The following is a 21,124-nucleotide window of genomic DNA, read 5'->3' as shown; positions in this document are numbered from 1 at the left end:
TCTAATGTATATGGGCTATTGGGATATTTCTGCATTCTGCAATTTTGTTAATCACATTTTTTTTCCTGCTGTTGACAAAGAAAAAAACTCCAAATGGCAACAAGCAATGGAAAAGGTTAAAAAAACAAAATAGCAATCCAGAAATTCATAAACCAGACACTTTATCAAGGCAACAATCTGTTTGGCCAAAGAAACTAAAAGACTTATTTTGAGGGCGCCAGGTTGAGTTGATGCCCCTCCACACACATGCTCAGATCTACCTGCTCATGGACCCCACATGAACTAATAGCTGGATACTTTGTTATATTGAATAAGTAGGTATATGTGCAGAAAAGCAACGTGGAAAAGGGTATTTTTTATGCTAGAAGAGCAGATTTAACAAGCAAAACAAACATTGTCCCAAAGGATTGTCTGGTCTGGCCAGCATCAAATGTTGTTTTCATTGAATAACAATGTTAAACATTATTCCATACTATTTTGCAGCTAGTGGTAGTTTTCTCTATAGAATATACATGTCTGTTGTTCTTGGATGCTGCAATGACAATGTAAGCAAACAAACTAGTTTGTACACTGCTTATGCAGAATACCCTTGGGCTGAAAGGAATCAGCATTGCTGTCTGATTTAGCTGGGCTGGATGTCATTTTTGGAAAGTTTTTATTCTTTTCCTTGCTTTTGCAGCTTCAGTGTAAAAGCAAATATTACTGAATAAAACAGCTTAACAACACAGCTAGGTAGATATTCAATAATACACATATATAAAATATAGAATATAAGAAAACAAAGTTACTTTGATACAGGTAAATATGAGATGTTTTCCTGATATAAAGTACTAACAATTTCACACAACACTGTACAATATAATGGAGACCCGATTCCATCTGTTATATGAAACTAGCAACATTGGTATGCTATCACTTAGAAGCATATTTAAGGATATAGGTTTGTAGTTTGTTGGTTTATAATACACAAGAACCATGAATATCCTGTAAACTATATCATTATAAATGGTGCTTAGTGATGTCATTGGTTATAATCAGACCTTAGTGATGTAATTTCTGTCAAATGACTCATTGAAACTTGTGTATTATAATAAACAAAAGACCCCTGTTGCAAAATATAAGGAGTTCCATCACAGAAAAAGGCACTCATGGCAAAACTATAATAGAAATAATATATAATGCTTAACTGCATCACAGCAAACTTAGACATTGACGCATTTCAATCCACAGAGGACAATCGTCCTGATGACGGTCTTCTGTGAATCAAAATGTCATGTTTGTATGTTAGTGCAAACATGTGGATGGCCACCTAGTGCCTATCTTATGAATATGGTAACTGACCCATAGGTCAAATTGTGAGTTGGTCCAGTTTAGTATGGGTTGGCCAATGACCCCACAGATGTGCCAAATGAGCTCACTCGTCTAGGTTTTCCATCTTTGTTGTGCTCACACAGAGGTTGATTTGCCATATCAGTTTTTGGGCAACACATACATTGATTTTTAGAGTAATTTTAGATAGTGACTTGTTTTTATAAAAAAAAAAACTTTTTTTAAACTACCAACAGCTAGCCCCAAAGTCCAGTTTTGGTAACTGCAGAATGATTGTTTTCATCAAAGCAAAGGACTCCAGTAAGGTCATCTTAAAGAGAGAGATTAAACTATTGTGAATTTATTTGACGCTTCTGCATGATATAGTGGTTTACATTATGGATTATGACAGTTTGAGGACACATGGTCATGATGGCCTGGCTGCATTCATTGATGTCTAGTGCTTTGTAGTATTTTTTGTGTGTATACATTATAAACACTGAAATTTTGGGTTGCTTTAGTATAGAGGAGTGCATACACCATGTATACCATAAGATCTCATCTAGACCATAGCACGTATATCTAATAACCAAAAATGCTACTAAGGAAATTGAGGAGGATGACCTCAGCACAGCCAGCCTGATGTGATACTAAATCACCTTGCCGCTTGCTTTATTACTGATCACAGCTTGATGGATTGCACATTTATCTCAAAGATCCTCTTGCGGGACTTTTGATGACGTTGATGAATGTGAGCACGAGTAAATTTACTCTATTTCTTAAATCCACATGCATACTCATATGTATTTCTTAGCAAAATGTATTTGTGTTAAATTGAGATTATGAAACTGGCAATTAGTTACATTTTGTTAGATTATTTTCTTTGTGTCATATTGATTTGAATAATTTGCAAAAACCTGGGGGTATTACAGGTTGGGGATCTATTGTCTGGAATGCTTTGTAATTTGGACCAATCTGTCCTTCAACATCGAGTTATGCTTGTTTCGTTAATATCAAGTAAACATTATTAGGAGAAAGTTTTTTTTTAATTTTATATTTAATTGGACATTATAGGAAATATATTGCTCTTTTTCCAGGTTTGTTCTTTGACAGTTTATCATCTAATGAGTGAGGTCAGTGAGGTTGTGGAATGCACTGCCAGGTGATGTGATGGCTGATTCAGTTAATGCCTTTAAGAGTGGCTTGGTTGATTTCTTGGATAGACATAATATCAAAGGCTATTGTGATACTAAATTCTATAGTTAATATAGATATTGGTATATATAATTTATATGAAAGTATGGAGGGGTGTGTGTATGGATGCTGGGTTTTCATTTGGAGGGGTTGAACTTGATGAACTTTTTTCAACCCAATTTAACTATGTAACGGCTTCCATATCTGTAAATGCATTGAAAAGCACTGTTGGAGTAGAATAAGCAGTATGTGATATGCTTGTGGGAATGCAGCCTCAAAGATCAAAGTGATTGTGGCAATGAAAAAAAACACACAAACATACTGTAATATATAAATGTAAAAAACATATATTTTTTAATGGTCTGTCTATGTGTCCCTTTAGGTTGCAGAGCCGAATCTAAAGTATTAACACTGTTATTTTTAGATTATACTGAGTTTAGAGCTGACTCTATAACATCTGTTTACAATTTGTAAAAATAATATGAACTGTATGCAGTGATCATAAAGAAGTATTAGGACCAAGTCCATAAACATTTTTTGCAGTTTGGTGCCATTGCATGCAAGTCTTGATTTTTTATTCAAGCTTCATATTTGTCTGGGACCAACATTACTATACATTTTAAAATTGTTCCTATATGTAATACACTTTTGCGAGATCAAGAACATTGCTTGTAAGATGTTTCTTAAGTAATTTCCTTTTGCAAGCATCTATCATTATTAATGATCTATGAATGTTGCTGACTTTGACACTCATAACACTACTTATTTTTTTGGCCTCTCTTCTCGAGAGAGCTAACATCTTGAATGTTAATTCTAGACCAGAGAAGACATGAAGGCTTTTAGCCTGGGCTGCCAATGCTGCTCACATGGGAAGAGCAAGGGATTTCATTTATAAACTTCAGGCATGCAGATAAGTTGCCTGCTGTGTTTAGCAGGTGGAGTTGCCAAACCCGCTGCCTTAGGCTCATACTCTCTGACCCTTTGGGAAAGGGAATTGTCCCCTCTCTGCAACTGTAACTCCTGTTAATCTCTCATTAACCCCTGCAGACCACTCTTGTCTCAGAGTGCAGCCTGGGGCTTTTAATTCTGATAAATTCTGTTGAAACACTAATTAGCAACTAATAGTTTTTTGGAAATAAATACTATGGGGAGCTTCCAGTGTCCCTTAGTTAAACCTGTTCTCCCTTATCTCTCTATATACGGAATATGAAATAAAATCTCTTATAAATTACTTAGAAATTTCCTGCAGGCTGAACCTAGAAATTGGTCCTTGACCTACTTCTAGAAAATTAAAATTTAGCACCCAAAAGAAGTGACCAAAACATTTCATCATTAAGACATTCTAGTGACAGGTAAATGCCCGCTAGCTCTTACATAAAAATGCCAATACTGCAGTAGACAAGGGCTAGTGATTCTTCCCTGAGGCAATTTTGGAAAAAGCTCCCATTTAGGTTACATGTGAATCTTATTTAGCATGACGGTGGTTTGCTATTATACTGCTCATTTAACACCAGCAAATGCAGAGGGGAGACAATTTAGTACAAGGGAAATATATTAGGATATCAGATCTTTACTACACCATTAACAGTGTAAAAAGAGTATTCAATCATATACTGCATTTTATTTTAAAGCTTCCTTTCACAGTCTGAGATCCAACTGATTAACTGAGTTCAAGTTCTGGAGATTTATATAACTCTCCTCATCCTGTAGAGAAAAACTATACCAGTGGAAGGGTATGCTGTGAGTACAGAAATCTGGAGAGATTGGCAGTGCTCGTATATTAACAGTGCACTGGCTGTCTTCCAGTACTCATTTTTAATGTGGTTTGATGGAGTTTAAATTCATTTCTCAGATAAGATGAGATACGGTGCTAACAAAATTCAATAAATTGTTCTGCGTACAGATGTATTAATACACGTGTCAAATGTGGTACCTGCAGAGTTTAAGAAAATGAAGACGTGTTTCAGACAACATAATTATAACTGGCTCCATTGCCAATGTGTTACTTATTTGTCAGTACTGCACTCTGTAATTACTGAGAACAATGAACTTTTCAAACATGGTGTACATATTCTTCATAGAAAAATGTCTACTTAGTGCTAAGTGAATAACATACATGTGCACAAAAGGGTTGATTTAAGTGTGAAATATGTAGTACTTCTAAGTTGAGGTGGCTATACAAAGCTCTCCAATTGAATATCCTACTAGCTAGATAGAGAGCTACAAGGGGTCACACAGTATGGCTGCCTTTCTATTGTTCCAATCACTTACATCCTTATCTGCCTATGCACTGGCCAACATGGAGCATTACTGGATGGTATCAATGTCTTTACAGTACATGAATATACAGTACATGAATATTGGTTGGGATCAGTGGGGCACCATACACGTAACAATAATTCCATCCATTATTACTTGTATGTCCAGCTTTAGGTCTAGGTTCCAAGATTTTGATTTTTGTCACACATTTTCTTTTCTCCCTAAAATATTCCAGGTTATTACAACTGAACAACTGCACTGCAGTATTATCAATAAATCAGTTTTGGGGCAGGGGATCAGTATTCAAGCAGAATAAAAGCAAAGAAAAAAAAAACCCCATTACTTCTTATGTTCCAGACCTTGTCTAATAACGTTGGGCACTGTTGTTATTGTTACCTTGAACAGAACACAGTTTGCATATATGAATTTGTATTGTTATTGTACATTAAAATACGTGTTCTGTTTCAGTTAATTTAAATGTTCGTTGAGAACAAAGTTTCACATCAATCTGGGATTTTATTCCCATAAAAATAGCCAAAAAGCAATACTCTAAAAAATGTAATTCATTTTGAAATTCCGTTCCAAATACAAATGCAGAATTGTGCAAAAATGTACATAAAATATAGAATCGTGAAGTGGTGGAAGGACTAGGCCAAAACAATAATCTTATTGTTGTGATAATTTAAAGTTCATGTGATTATTGTTGCATGTTTCATTGAGCCACTTCATTTATTCAAATATGTAAGTGTAATCAATAGGACTCATTTACTAACGCAGCACAATTCGTACGCAATTTGCCATTACAATTGTTTTCACCCATAATTTATCCCAGCATTTCAGTGTCGTTTTGACACTCACTAAATCATGTGTTTACTGCAATTGTTTATGATTGACTAATAGGGCTGCATATTTGCATCCAAATTGTGGCAAGCTTTTTTCGTTCAGGTCACAGAACTCTAAGGTGACTTCTAATATCCTCATATTTTACAACAATGGATACATTATCTATTATAATACACAAGTTTCATTGATTCAGACATGACATCACTGAGCACCGTTTATAATTGATGACACCATTGAGCACTTTATAAGGATATCATTTACAGTATAGTCATGTCTCTTGTGTATTATACCAAATATAAGTTTGGAAAAAACCTTTATCGGCTGCCTTGTGGTCCCTGTATGAGTGTGTACTGACTAGTTATGCACCAATTGCAGGATTAGGTTCGGGATTAGGCCTTTTTTAAAATGGATTCAGATTCGGCCAAATTCAAGTGCCATTGCAGAAACAAATCCAGGGGCGTAACTACAGAGGAAGCAGACCCTTCAGTTGCAGGGGGCCCCTGGAGTGTAGGGGGCCCCAGTGAGGCTTTAATTAATGAGCAATTTCAATATATCTCACAACATTGTTTGAGTTGAATAAATCAATATTGGAGTTGCTTAATTCAAAATGTATCCTCTCGAAAATCAACCAAGCATTCTACTTTTTTCAGGATAATTTGGCCATGGTTAAAGTGAGTAAGACTCGGCTTAACTACATATTTTTTCTTAAAGGAGAGATGTTTTTAGGATGTAAGAAGTAGTGATGAGCGAATGTATTCCTCAGCCATGGTTTTGCTGCGAAATTCTAAATTTCGCCATGTGCAAATTTATTCGCAAAACTGTGGCAAAAATTTGCCTGAAAAACACCCATTGACTTTAAAGGAACAGTAATGTCAAAAAATGTGTTTTAAAGTAATGAAAATATAATATAGTGATGCCATGCACTGGTAAAACTGATGTTTGGTTAAGAAACACTACTATTGTTTATATAAATGAGCTGCTGTGTAGCAATGGGGCATCCATTCAAAGGAGAAAAGGCTCAGGTTACACAGCAGATGGCAAATAAGCTCTGTCTGTCTAATGGTGTTATCTGTTATCCATTAGCTAACCTGTGCCATATAGCCGTTTTTCAATTTCCGCCATTGCTCCACAGCAGCTTGTTTATATGAACTATAGTAGTGTTTCTGAAGCAAACAGATAAATTTTACCAGTGCAGGGCAACACTACATGATATTTTCATTACTTTAAAACACTTACATTTTTTGGTGTTACTGTTCCTTTAATGCATTGTGACAAAAGTCCACCATAACAAAAAACGCCCATTGACTTTAATGCATTAGGACAAAAAAAGTCGCCATTATAAAAAATGCCCAATGACTTTGGAGCGAGAGAAATTGTCGCAGGACTTCCTACGTCTAATGACTCAGGACAGGAATTTGTCTTTCAAGAAGGTATAATGTCAGCAGCGAGAGTGTGAGCGGATAAAATGTAAGGCTTGTCTTATACTGACCGTTTATAGCGTGAAGACGCCAAAGGAATGACTCAAGTTAAAAATATTGAACTGCAGTTCCAAGTATGTTTAATAACTCTACAATTGTTTTCCAGACTGATTTAGCATGCTTTCATAGAGTCAGATGAGTTTCACAATAATTTCAGCATTTGAACAAGATGGATCTTAAGTAACACCATATGAGGGGAAATGTAAAATGACTAACTAAGGCAGTGCTGTTGTATGCTGCCAGTTGGACTTAAAGCAATGATTTCCCTTTGTGTCTACATAAAGTATTTGTTCAAATCACTTTCCTTGTGGAGTAAAAACTTGAAGTTATGGTTTCTGTAGTTTTATTTTTAACATCTGGCCTCCCGTAGTTATGTTTGTCTGTCGATGCATAAATCATTAAACACCATTCAGTGGTTTTCCTCCTTCCATCAACAATATACAAATACATATTTGTTATCAAATAGGTAGGTTTGAGACTGGAAAAATAAAGATAACCACATCATAACTTGGAACATTTCAAATTGTAAAAACTGCACATTTTAAAGCGCTGCAGAAAATCTATCCACTTATGCCCATGGACTCTGACAGTGACACTAAACATGCTCAATGTGCTCTGTGCTTCTGTTATATCTGTCAGCTACAGATGTAATTACAGGGAAAAAGGAAAACATTTTTTAAAATTTTTTATTTAAAATGAAGTCTATGGGAGATGGCATCCCATAATTCCGAGCTTTATGGATAATGGGTTTCTGGTAGTGATGTGCGGGTGGGCCCAAACCCATGGGACCCGCAGATTTGCCTGCTGGTCAGGTGGATTTGGACTTGCCTAAGCACTCAATGTGCGGATCGAGGGCAGGTTGAGCTCTTCTGCCTGCTCTCTCAACCTTCAAACTTACACTGCTGGCTTTCTGATTATGGTTTTATAGGCATGTGCTCTGCCACCACATTTTTGATGTCATCAGCGGGGCAGCTCTGCCTATAAATAGAGGGGAGGAGGCAAATTCAGACTAATCAGGTTGGGTATGGGTCTGGTGTGGGTAAAGAAACATTCGACCTTTTATATATGATGTGAGTCAGCCCCTAATGGCCCTAAAACGTCTGCTACTTTAAGCAGAATTGTCCATCCCTTAAATGTTCTACAGTATCACAAACTTCATGAAAGTCCTTGGGGTGTATAACAATGGATAACATTTTGGTGGAGAAAAATATTGCACCAAATGGAACTAGTCTAGCAAGGGGGTGCAAAAAGTGCATTGTATAGAAAAAATCATGGCAATTTACATAATTTTTCATAATTTTGCACTTTGCCTCCCCTTCCTTCTTTAGTAAATGAGTCTCTTTTCTTAATTCTACATTTTACTGGCCAAAATATCAAATTGACTCCTCAGGGGCTGATTATAGTGCTATCTGCTGAGGCATGAAAATGGCCAACCAGTATAACTATCCTAAAACTCAAGCCAAGTATTGGATTTGAACCTGATATTTGGATATGATAGAAAAAAAAAAAACTACCACCTGGGTTTCAGTTCCTGCTTTACACCCTGTCCTATTCTTTGTTTTCTGCTCATTTGACTTGCTAATGGTTTGTACATAGACCAATATGTTAAGTCATGTGGAGTTTAAATAAATTAAAATATCATATTTGTGATACTTAACCAAGGTGAGAAAGGGGACAATAGAGGTCAAAATTTAGTAAGGTATGGCCTCAGGCAATCGGTAAATAGCCGATACCCAATGTATCTTGCTCTTATTTTAATTCACAGCAAGTTTTTTTTATTTCACCAAATAAGATTTTAAACAGCACAAAACAAGTAACAAAGTTCATTCTTCCTACCCTTGAACAGCCAGGTCTGTGTGCAGACTGTATATCTCAGCAACTTGCCTGGGACATGCCTCAGCCACTATCAATGTTAATTATTTCAGAAACAAGTGAACATTTACTCACAGGTTTAGCTCAGCTCTTATATGCATCAGCACCCTCTTCTCCATACATACTCCCTGATGCCTGGGCAGAGAGCCCATCGCCATTCCTATATTGTGACTCATCAATTACAGCACATGCAGTGGCTCCCCTCAGCCTGATTAAACACAGCCTCTGTTTTCCTCCTTATCTGCTGCTCATAGACTATTCTGAGAGAGCTATACCTACACTCTATGGTTTTTCCAGTCACTGTACTACAATATAAAAATGTTAGATAGATTGGTAGGTAAAGTTTAGCACTTGTGTTCACAAATCAGTATAAATTTGCCCAAAACTTATTTTCCCTTAATCCTTTTCAGTAACATGTCAGAAGAGTGGGACATGTCTGGATTACATATTCAGAGTGTTGAACTGAAGGAACGAAAGCTTCTGTGGTCGAAGAAGGGTGGATGGTAGTTTTGTATAAACAATTTATAAAGCTTATTTACTAAGGGATCTTAAAGGAGAAGGAAAGGCTTAAATTAAGTACGCTTTATCAGAAAGGTCTATATAAATACACAAGTAAAAACTCAAAGTAATTCTGTTCCTCTGTCAAAAGAAACGCCGCATTTCTTACTTTCTATTGTGTATACATGGACTTTTGTATCAGACTTCCTGTTTTCATCTAAAACCTCCAGGGCTAGGGCTTGAGCATGTTCAGTTTGCTCCTCTCTCCCCCTCCCTTTTCCCCCCTCCCTCACCCCCTTCCTGCTGTAATCTGAGCCCAGAGCTATGAGTGAGCAGGGAGAGACTCAGGAAGGAAGTGATGTCACACCAAGCTAATATGGCAGCTGCTATTCTAAACAAACAGAGACAGTGTCTAGAGCTGTTGATTCTGCAGAATAAATCCGGTGTTATAGCTTGCACTATTGTGGCTAATCTATTGGCAATAAACTGCTTCGGTAGCTTAACTTCTCCTTTAAGGAATCATATGACATGCATTTAACTGGGGTCTGTGCTTATAGTGAGAATTTTCGTCAATGTTTTTCTCAAAACACTGGGAGGGATATTGTTAAAACTCTAATTATTCCCATTTTTTATTAAAACAAAGTCGACCTAACTCCCATCCAAGAATTTAACTCATTTATAAAAAAAAAAACCTGCTTGAAAAAGTCGATGCAGGAAAAGTCTTAACAAAATTGTGCAACAAGTCGAAATGTGCAAATTATTTTTGAATTTGACGCTTGTGTAGATTTTTTGGAGTTGTCGGCCAAAATCCCAGACTTTTTTGGATTATCCAGAGCAGATCACGATGTCAAGAAACATCTTTAAATTGCAAAAGGGACATCTGTCCTTGACTTCTAAATGGCTTAGACAGGTTTTAGCTGGAGTATTTTCAGATTCAAATTTTTAGCAGCTTCAGGGTATAATAAATCTATAATTTCCTCTAAAAATTAGTTTCCCCCTGAAAACTTGACCAGCGAAAATCGAGGCTTCATAAGTAGCTCTCTTGGTATGCAGTTGGTGGTTCAGATTCTTTATCCCTGTTAGGCAGGTGTAGTATTTTTGACCTGTTCCGCTTGTCATGTCAAAACCCCAAATCCCTATCCATTTACCATTCTTTTTATTTCCACAAAGACTCTTCTGTACAGTGTTTCCTATGAAGGGAAATTAATTTTCAGACAAAAAGCTAATAAAGCAAGGGTCTGGATTTGATTTCTCCCTACTGCTTTTAAATTAAGAGGCCTGTTTACTTTTGTTAATGCAGAATGAGGATATTGAGCTGTTTTCAGTTGGAATGGATTTTGTGACAGTTCACTGAAGCATGTTAAGGAGGCTTTACGCTGCCAGAAAATAAAACCTTACTCTGTCAGAAAATAAAGTAGCAGCATCAACTTCACTCTATAATGGCATTTTGTGAGACTGTTTTCTATAACATAGTGAAAAAAAGTGTCTGCACATTATAAAATGTACCTTTACAATATTTGTGACGAGTTCTTCCCCACCCAGACATGCTGTGCTGATCCCATTAATGGCATCTTCTAGCAGATATAACATGCGTTTCTTATGTACATTGATAGACCTGATATTACCCTTCCATGTGATAATGGGGTGTATAGTGAGAGCTTGCAAATATAGTGGACAGTGAACTCAAAAGCAACTTTAAACAGCTTTTAAAACTGTTGGAGGGATGGTTTTAGCCAAAATGTGCCCAATACTCCAAGTGTCCTGGCACACAAGATGGCAGTGGCTTTAGGATTTTTAATAAAAAGCTAATGGCACATACAGACCTGGGCCATGCCAGCCAGGGCAACCTAGGCAACCCGGACAGCCACGTTGTCGCCTCCCTCCGCGCAAAGGCATACATACATACGCTGAAATGAGTGATGAGTAATAAAAAAGTAGAAATGCACTGTAGCACTGGAGCATTTGTTTTAGGTGGGGTCAGTGCCCCTCATTTGTAAGCTGGAAAGAGTCAGAAGAAGAAAGCAAATAATTTAAAAAACAATAACATTTAAATAATGAAGACCAATTGAAAAGTTGCACAGAGTTGGGCATTCTATAACATAGCCAAAAGTTAACTGAATGGGGAACCACCCCTTTAAAGTGCTCACAAACAGTGTAATTTGCTGAGCGGCATGGTGTATGATCACAACTGCACATTTAAATAAGTTGTTGCAAACAAACAAAAGATTGTCACCTTTCCTAGACAGCCAGCAATTTCCTTACTAACGCAATCCTTTTGCTTCTGTAGCTTAAAAATGACATGTAGTTTAATTAATGATATGCAGTGCGTATATTCCTTGTGATAACTGTGCTTATGAATAATCACAACACATTTTGATGTCTGCCTTCTGTCTGGCTTTCTTCTGCACCTGTGGTGTACAAGATGTAGACTGTATGCTTTTACAGTACATCTCCAGTCAGACCTGGATCAACATTTGTTAGGCTGGATATAGAATTTTCAAATATTGACAGCACCACTCATGGATTTCTTTGCTTAAAATGCCTTTGAGACATGGGCTCAGACCCCGATACACTTGCCAACATTTAAGACCGCCATCGGTCTTTTATCAAGCCACTGGGGTCTGAGCCCATGTCTCAATAAAGGCATTTTAAGCAAAGAAATCCATGACTGGTGCTGTCAATATTTGAAAATTGTGAGTGAACGGTACATGGTGGAAACCGTTGCACGTGCACCAGGCCCTAAGAATTGGTAGGCTACAGGTGCTGACTAAGAAACCTATTAGGCTGGATATAGAACACATAAGTAAGGCAAAGGGTAACCTGTGTACCTGTGTTGAGAATTCCCTGTCTACTTTGCTTTCTTAGAACCAAACGTATATACATATAATACACAAGAGCCATGAATATCCTGTAAATGATATCCTTATAAACGAGTGCTTAGTGATGTCATCAGTTTTAATTGGTGCTTAATGATGTCATTTCTCAGAGTACCATGACTTGTATAAAAGCACTTCAGCCTTGTGCTTTTATATGGCTGTGGAACTCATTGGTGACTTATAATATCCTTATATTTTACAATAGGAGGTACTTTATTCAGTCTATATAGAATAGTCTAGCTTTTGACATTTTATATGTAGGCTTAGCTTTATAAATTGCTAAAGATGAGCATGAATAAAAATGGTGAATCCTCTGGACAACTTATTTCCCCTTGTATATAGTTGACAGAGAAGCTTAAAAGTAAATCTGATTTTGTAATCTCCAATTACTTAAACATGGTAAGCTGATTTACTTTGCCTCAAGTGCGTGTTTTGTCACTCTTACCTGAAGAAGAGTGACTGGTTGCTATAGAAACAGCATGAAGGAAGAATGCAGGCTCACATCACATTCATTTCATAGTAAGACCCAGCATATGATGAACAATTGGTGATTGCTGGCAACACACAGAGTCCAGTTCTCTTTCCTTGCCACTGAACTAGCAGTCTGAATACTGTGCTTTTTGGTTTGATTGCAAAAATGTGCTGGCCGATTGTTGCTTTAATTCTGTGATTCAAATGAGACTCATTTTGAGGCAAGGGAAGGTGTGGGAGTCTGGCATTAGTCAGATGTAAGAGTTAGTGGAGAACAGTGTACTTTTCAGTACTATTTCAGATATGTTTAAATGTCATCAAGAGGATTTATCAAGATGTGTTTGGTCTGTGCCAAATATGCAACTGGAGTACATTAAAAGGCTGTTTTTTTTAATGTAGAATTGTTTATTTGATCTTTGTAGCACAGATGCCTTTTAAGACTTGTAGGTGATTCATTATGCGAAAAAGAGAAAATAGATAAGCAGTTTGATGGCTTTTTGCTGCCGAAACCCTTGCACCATATTATAGCAACATATGTCTATAGAAAAACAGAACATGCATTTACAAATATATAGTGTTATCAACAGAAAAGAAGCATATCTTATGCTAGAAATTGATTAATTCCTCATACTGTATGCCATAACCTTCCAAATGATATGAGGCCAAATGTTGCAGCAACAGCTTCTAATATATCTATAAGTGTACCTGTTTGCTGTGTATCTCTACACAAACCAGTCGATTATTTGTATGTAATCTGTATGTTACCCTCCTATTTTCTAGCACAACAGAATATCTGGTGATTTATAAATACTTAATAGTAATATTACTAAAATAATATCAGCAAGCAGAAATTGCTGGGAAAGTAGATCTCACAAGAAACCTGCAGTGTGAGCAAGCCAGATGTTGTTGGATAAACAGGGTTGAAATCTACTATGCTGCAAAATATTTGTGTGTGATCTAGAATTGTTAAAAAACTTTGCTAGGAGTTTTCCTGGTGCTTTGAATTGGGATTTGCTACTGGTCTAGTTACCTATAGCAATCAGTAGGTAGCATTTACTGGTCACCTTTTTAAAAGCTTACATCTTGTTGATACGGGATTTTTTGGGGGTTACATAGTAAAATGCACTAAGTTTACCAAGGATCAGTAACCCATTTACTGATCAGCAGGTAGCATTTACTGGCTACCTGTTTAAAAGCAAACATCTTATTGGTTGCTATGGGTTTCTGCTCCTGGGCAAAATTAGTGCTTTTTATTACATATGGGATTTGTTTTTGTTTTTTTTATTAAATTTGGGTGAATATGTTCACTTCCTGCAAGAACACAAAAATGACACAAACCATGTTTACCTTTACCTCCAAGTCTCTCCCCAAGGTTCAAAGCTGCTGTTGGAGTCTGGATTCTACTCTGGTTTGAGAAGAAGACTGACAGCATGACCAAAAGCCCAGGGGCATATCTATAGAGGAAGCAGACCCTGCGGCTGCAGGGGGGCCCAGGAGGTATAGGGGCCCCATGAGGCCCTAATTCATATGCAATTTTAATAAATGATTGGTAAAACAGGTCATCCTGTCATCCAAAAAATTGCAAAAATAAGAACATTTGCATGTTTACAAATCATTAGATTATTGCATTGCAAATTTTAATTGTGCGTTGCACACTTTAAAAGTAGTGGCTAAAGCAAAATCTATATGAAATTCATGTTAGCGTGAATGCATACATTTTCGCATTGCAAATATATTTGCTGTTACCAACTTTTATTACTTTCCCCACTTGGAGCCTTTTCGTTAAATATAAAAGTTAGTAAGTTTGGCCAGGTGCAGTAATCCGTGGCAATCAATATGATGTTTGCTTTTAAATAGATGGTGAGTTAATTCTACCTGCTGATTGATTGCTATAGGTTATTAGATCTTTAGCAAATTGGGCACCTAATATTACATATCCAGACTGGGATTCCATAGATGTTGTTGTACTACAGGAAACTTCAATATCATGGTGGTTTTTTAAAAGTCAGGAACTGTAATTCAGTAACAGTTTGATGTTCCCAAGATGGCCAACCCTGCTATCTGCAATGATCCCATACATATAATCACTGTGACTACTGTATTTGGTTTGGTTTTAAAGTTAGAAGGTTGCTGCAGATAAGGGGTTAGGTTACCCCTCTGCGAAAGAATACATTTTGAAGAAAGAAGGACGGAAAAGGATCTGCTGATAGGAGCACCGGCTCGGAGTTTCAGGTAAATACAATCACTTGGGGTTGCCCAACATTTGGCACCCCAAGTGCACAAAGCCTTTTCTTCTCCTTTAAGAGAAAATTATTTTATACATTTTATGAAATCTAGCATGTGTTTTGTCAGAAATTGATTTTCTAAACCTGTAAAGATTTAACATGTAGAAACATGAATGGGAACTAGTCATATAACTAATTACTGCTGACAAAAACAATGAGGCAATTCACACTCAGATATCATGTTGGTTATATGATCATGTATGTAAAAAGCAAACAAACAGTAACATGATTACATCAATCATGAAATATACATTTATATTGAGGATATTGCAGCAGTTGTGAATTGTAGAGATGCCACGGGGGAGATGGAAATAGGGTCTCGCTGCCAATAACGTTAGAAAATAAATTCCACAACCTGCCGAGCAGAAAAGGTCAAACTCATTGTTGCAAACACAAGTTAGGTTTAACTGTGCATTGCAGAATCCAGTTTCATTACTAGTAATTAATCCTCAAGGTTCTTGAATGTCAGCTCAGAGATGTAAAACCATAATGTAGGTGTGCAATGAAATGTAATTAGCATCACTCAATAGTGCCTGTGACTTAATTGGACCCATGCAGCTTCCCCTGTATTTTTAACCTGTTCACTATAAAATAAAAAAAAAAGCATATCATATAATATAATACAATAATTAGTGTTCTAGATTTTATAGTGCACTTCATGTCAATCATATGTTGGCCCTGGTGCAAACATGAAAAGAATATTAAATAACTTAAATAAATGGAGCTTTCAAGGGACATACAATTGATAGGTCCCTTAAGGGGATTCTTCTCAAGAAGTTTGTCTTAAAGGAGGTTGCCTTGAATGAGATATATATATATATATATATATATATATATATATATATATATATATATATATATATATATATATATATATATATATATATATATATATATATATATATATATACACCTATTTATCGAATCTCATTTTAGTGGCTTTAGAGGTTTTTGAAACCACTGCTAAACTCACTTGCTCTGAACATGAATGCCAAGGAATTTATTAAAAGATCCAAATTAAAAAGTATGAATGAAAAAAAAAATGTGCTAAATGCACTTACAAAAATACGAATACCACAAAAACGTTCATATTTTCGCGATTTATTTAGTGAATTTTCCAAAACCTCCGAAAACATTGTGAAATTGCCGAAAACCCCCAACACAACCAAACATCAATGGGACTGTTCCTATTGACTTTTATGCAACCTCGACAGGTTTGAGATTGCGTGGATTTATATTCGGGCTATTTAGCCCTGGGGGTTTAATAAATTCTGAAAAATTTGTGATGTTTTTTAAAAGTCCCATTTTATAAAAAAAAATCAATTTTTTCGGGTATTCAGAGCTTAGTAAATAACCCCCTAAGTTCCACCAGATGGGTGTCATTAAAGACTGAAATGTTTCTTAGGAGCTGCTCAGTGGTGTAGTGATGCCATTTCTGTCACATGACTCGATGAAACTTGTGTATTATAATAAATAAAGTACCCCCTGTTGCAAAAATTAGGATATTAGAAGTCACCTTAGAGTCCCATGACCTGTATAAAAACACAAGGCCAAAGGCTTGTTTTTAATGCTTATGGAACTCCTCGGTAACTTGTAATATACTACAGTGAAGGGGGGCTGGTAAGCACTGACCCGTATGCCCATAAATGTAAACCTTGGTGCTGGATTGGGAAATATCTGTGCCCTAGAGCGTCTTCAGTTCCCAGTTTTGCTGTCATATTAAAACATTCAGAAATATGCTGTGATGGATCTTAATTACTGTTGGGATTGAGGCTGCAACATTGCGGCAATTTTGTCTGTGTGTCAAATGCCTTTTTGCTTTTTCACTTTCATTTCAATGATAAATATTTGTGGCTGCTGTAAAATGGCAATCTCTGACATTTTGACAAGTGTTTTGCAATAAAATGTTCTCCCACAAGAAAAGGTGAATCCACTAATCAAGTTAGGTAACAATCTGTTATTATAAGATCAAGATATATTGGTTGGCAGCCGTAACTCATTGAAGTGCTGTTAGCTGATGCTAGTTTCTTCTGTGTTCTGGGATTGGAATTCTTTTTTTTGCTTCAGACAAATGAATCTACTTGTATATAGTAACAGCATGCTTAGTGCATGATTAGTACCATATTCCATGAGAAAAAAAACATTATCTGCTTATTCAGTTTCAAAATTTCCCATAGTCTCCAATGGAGTTTTCATATGATAAACCTTGAGATCAGTTTTTCTTACTGAATTCAACCTGGCCCTATATTAAAGGCAATAGAGAATAATGAATATAATGGACAGTTTTTCTCATTGTATATATATTTAATTTCTGTTATTTCATTCAGAAATGTTTTTCTTTCTGCTTTGAATTATGCTCAAGTGCACCTATTAAGAGAGACAGCTTCACGGTTTCCACAGCTGCCTGCGTCAATAGCTGCAGAGTACTTGTGCTTAAGCAGGGGCGCAGCACCAATGAGGTGAGTTGAAAAACTTGCCTCAGGCGGCAGCACCCCTCAGGTTACCTGGGGTAGTGCGAGAAATCACAATTGCGCTCTTTGCACTAGTGATGTGGCCTCCTCGGATTCCCTTCAGCACCGTAAAGTGAAGTGCTGGGGGGCGACTTGGGATGGCTCCTTACCCAGAAACCACCCTGTGCCTAAGAAATCAAATGCAGACATAATTTTGATGTTGAGCGCTGGAATTATGACATCGGATACAGAAGATTTTCAGCACAAATGTGTCATTTTTGCCACAGAATAAGCACCCTTGCAAGTGTTTTGGTGCATTAGACAACATTGCACCAAGCACAACTGTCCCTGACCGATGCAATGTTGATTTATAGGAAAACACTTTGCATTGTGGGTAAAAACATGCAATTTTTTTTATTGAAATAGCATTTGCATGCTGCATTTACATTATAAATGAATCTTAGGGGTACCATGTCCTTGCTAATACTACACCATTAGTAGCCCTTATGGCTGATTTCAGATTTACACAATTGGAGGGCTATGGAAGGTCATAACGATTTGGTGGTTCTGCTGGCCTGCAAAAATTGCAACTTGAGCTAAATGGAAAACACAGCATAATAATTATACATTTACTTTTTTATATTTCCATTAGACCAACAGGAAGGAAACAAAAAAAATAGTGGTCTTTAGTCCCTTTAATTATACAAGGTGGAATTGAAATTACTGTATAGTTGAAATCTTGCATTACAATAGGCAAATTATGTTGCATGTATCAGTTAAATAAATCAAGACCAAATGATGTCACATAGATTACTTCTGTTTACAGAAAATGTATTGTTATTAACCCTCCCATTTAGCAGGTAAACAGAGCGTATTGTAGTCAAAACATTACTGATTATGTATGTGTAGGAAGAAGTGTTCGACAAATTCCATTCAGTAGCGGATGGAAAGGGTCAAGAGTTTATTGCGATGAAGTGGGAAGGAGAGGCAAATTGTAAGGAGAAGGAGATGGAATTTTGAGTGGGTTATGAGAAAGTTTTAGTTAATGAGGTCTAAAATAAAAACAGTTCAGTAATGAATGACAAAGGTCACAAAAAGTGTGCCACTTCATTATAATGCTGAAAAGACAATATTGGTTCAGAAGGTCACCAACAGAAAAGACAGGAGGAAAAAAAGCCAGATTAATGCTGTAAAAAGTAATGCAGCGAAACGAACTACCCATCTGGTAGCTAAAATTCACTGGCATTATCACTAAGGGAAATAAAGGGCAAGGCCAAATAGTGCTGAAAAGAGTGGAAAATATATGGGTTTCAGTGAAATAATATTTCTACATGAGCAAGATAGTTAGTTATTATTGGTGGTTTATAAAATGTAGGTTTATGGGCATTATTGGAATAATAGTTCTACAGTGCAGGGTAAAGACATTATTAGTTATGTTGGTCTGTGAAATATTGGTCTGAGAGAACCCATTAATGGGAAGATCTTGATGGGGAGATTGTAATTTCAGCATCTTTTTTTATTTGAAAAAATGTTTTTACTATATTAATTTACTGGTGTAAACACCAGAAAATTGCTGATGGCTTGCAGATAAATTCACGGAAAACAGGGTGTAAAAAGCTGTGTAAAATAAAGGGTGAATTTATCAAGGTGTGTGTAATTTTACACCATACAAACTCTAGATTTGCTGCCATTATTTTACATTGCTACTGATGGAAGTCACACAAATGTTTTTTACACCGTTTTTTACATGGCGAAGCCTGCCGTTGTGTGGTGTATTATCCCGCTGTTTTTTTGCACAGCATAATAAATATGATCCCTAATGTAAACTCGGTCCAAGACTGGCTCCAACTGTGCATGTTCAAGAAGGCTCTGTGTCTGCAATCAGACAGAACTAGAAGTTGCTGGGTCCCACAGAGAAATCCTTTAAGATTTTTTTTTTTTATATAACTATTTAATATTGAAACATAATAATCACCTATTCTTTCTGCCCCCCGCCCCCCCCCCCCCCAGCAGTTGCAGGATTTGGTTCCTCTTTTGTTACAATATGCCCCTTGTTGAAGCTGTAGTTCAAAAAACCTGATGGACAGCAAGGTAGAAATTATTAGCACTGCAAGGTATTACAGTTGCAGTGCAGGATCTAGATTTTCCTACCAGTTTATATGTGTGGCTCTCATTGGCCCTATAATGTGAATCCCTGGCCAGTCTGCCCTATTTAAACCCCTCTGCTCTGAAAGCAGTAGGTCTGATGCGTAATAATTGCAGTAGTGGAGAGATCCTTACAGAATGACTTGCCGCTGTAGGTTAACATTATATGTTCCTAAAGCAGCAATAGCTATAACGTTTTTTCACTTGCCGTCGATTGTAGTTCATTACTTTTCTAACTCATTACAGAAAGCATTACTATGGGCTCCGAGTAACTGTCTGAGTAGTATAAAACATTGTTTATTTCAGTGACATTTATAGCTAAAATGTTATAGAAAAGGCCGTCAGAGACGTTTGCAATTTTTTGTTTATAAATCTGTGCACTGGTGGAGACTTTTCCATTCATCTTTGAGTGTGTGATTTAAGTTCTACTCCTGTGGCCACATTATGTAGCACATTATTAGCTTAATCTGCCATAGTTTTTGAGAGCACAAGCTGCAATGTAAACCTATCCATACATCTGTATGTTTAATATGTTAGCGGCAGTACTTTGTTCTGCACATTGAACTCAAATATTATTATTAAAGAATTAAATAAACTTTTTTAGACTGAGCTCCCTATGTTTAATATGAGGCTCACGTGTGCTGCTCCAGCAGCAGCAGAGCAACACATGGTAACTGTATGCTATATTGTCAGAATTTTTTTGCTAAGGTCTGTAGTCAATGATACTACATGGGAGCAGAGGATGCTGTGCTCATTCTTATTAACGTGCATTTATAAAGTGCCAATATATTTTGCAATAAATGCTAATATACAATACCAATTACCAATACAGGTATGTGACCTGTTATCCAGAATGCTCGGGATCTGGGGTTTTCTGGATAACAGATCTTTCGTTAAGATCATACCTTAAAGGGGACCCGTCACCCAAACAAAATGATTCCAAATCCTATTTTATCATGTTAGTCAAGCAAAATTAACTTTAATTACTCTGTATAAATTATTTCAATATTGTTTCCATCAGTCTGGGAATTCATAATTATAGCAACCAGGAAGGAGCCATTTTGTGGACACTGTTATTAAGACAAGCCTTGTATCATCTCAGAATCTTGTTTGTGCACCAGGGGACAGGGACCCAATGTCCATCCACATGCCCTGGTTACACAATTAAATCGTTAATAGAGCTGGGGGAATGTAGGGAGAGTGGTGACATCTAGGAAGTGCTGAATGGAAAGTGAAAGCAATTGCTTGCCCCGCCTCTATGCCTAGGCATAAAGGCGGGGTAGGCAATATTTGATTGACATCTGATATTTTTAAATGAGTTTACAACAGCTATGAATGGTTTTATAAAGAAAAGAAGTTGGATTACATATTTAATTTAAATAGGACTTTTATTATACAGATTTTTATGTCTGGGTGACGGGTCCACTTTAAGTCTACTAGGAAAT

Source organism: Xenopus laevis, chromosome 2L (genome assembly GCF_017654675.1).
Source record: "Xenopus laevis strain J_2021 chromosome 2L, Xenopus_laevis_v10.1, whole genome shotgun sequence".
In the NCBI taxonomy this organism is placed as follows: domain Eukaryota; kingdom Metazoa; phylum Chordata; class Amphibia; order Anura; family Pipidae; genus Xenopus; species Xenopus laevis.
The sequence above is the reverse complement of the archived record's forward strand: the minus strand, read 5'-3'. Positions refer to the sequence as shown.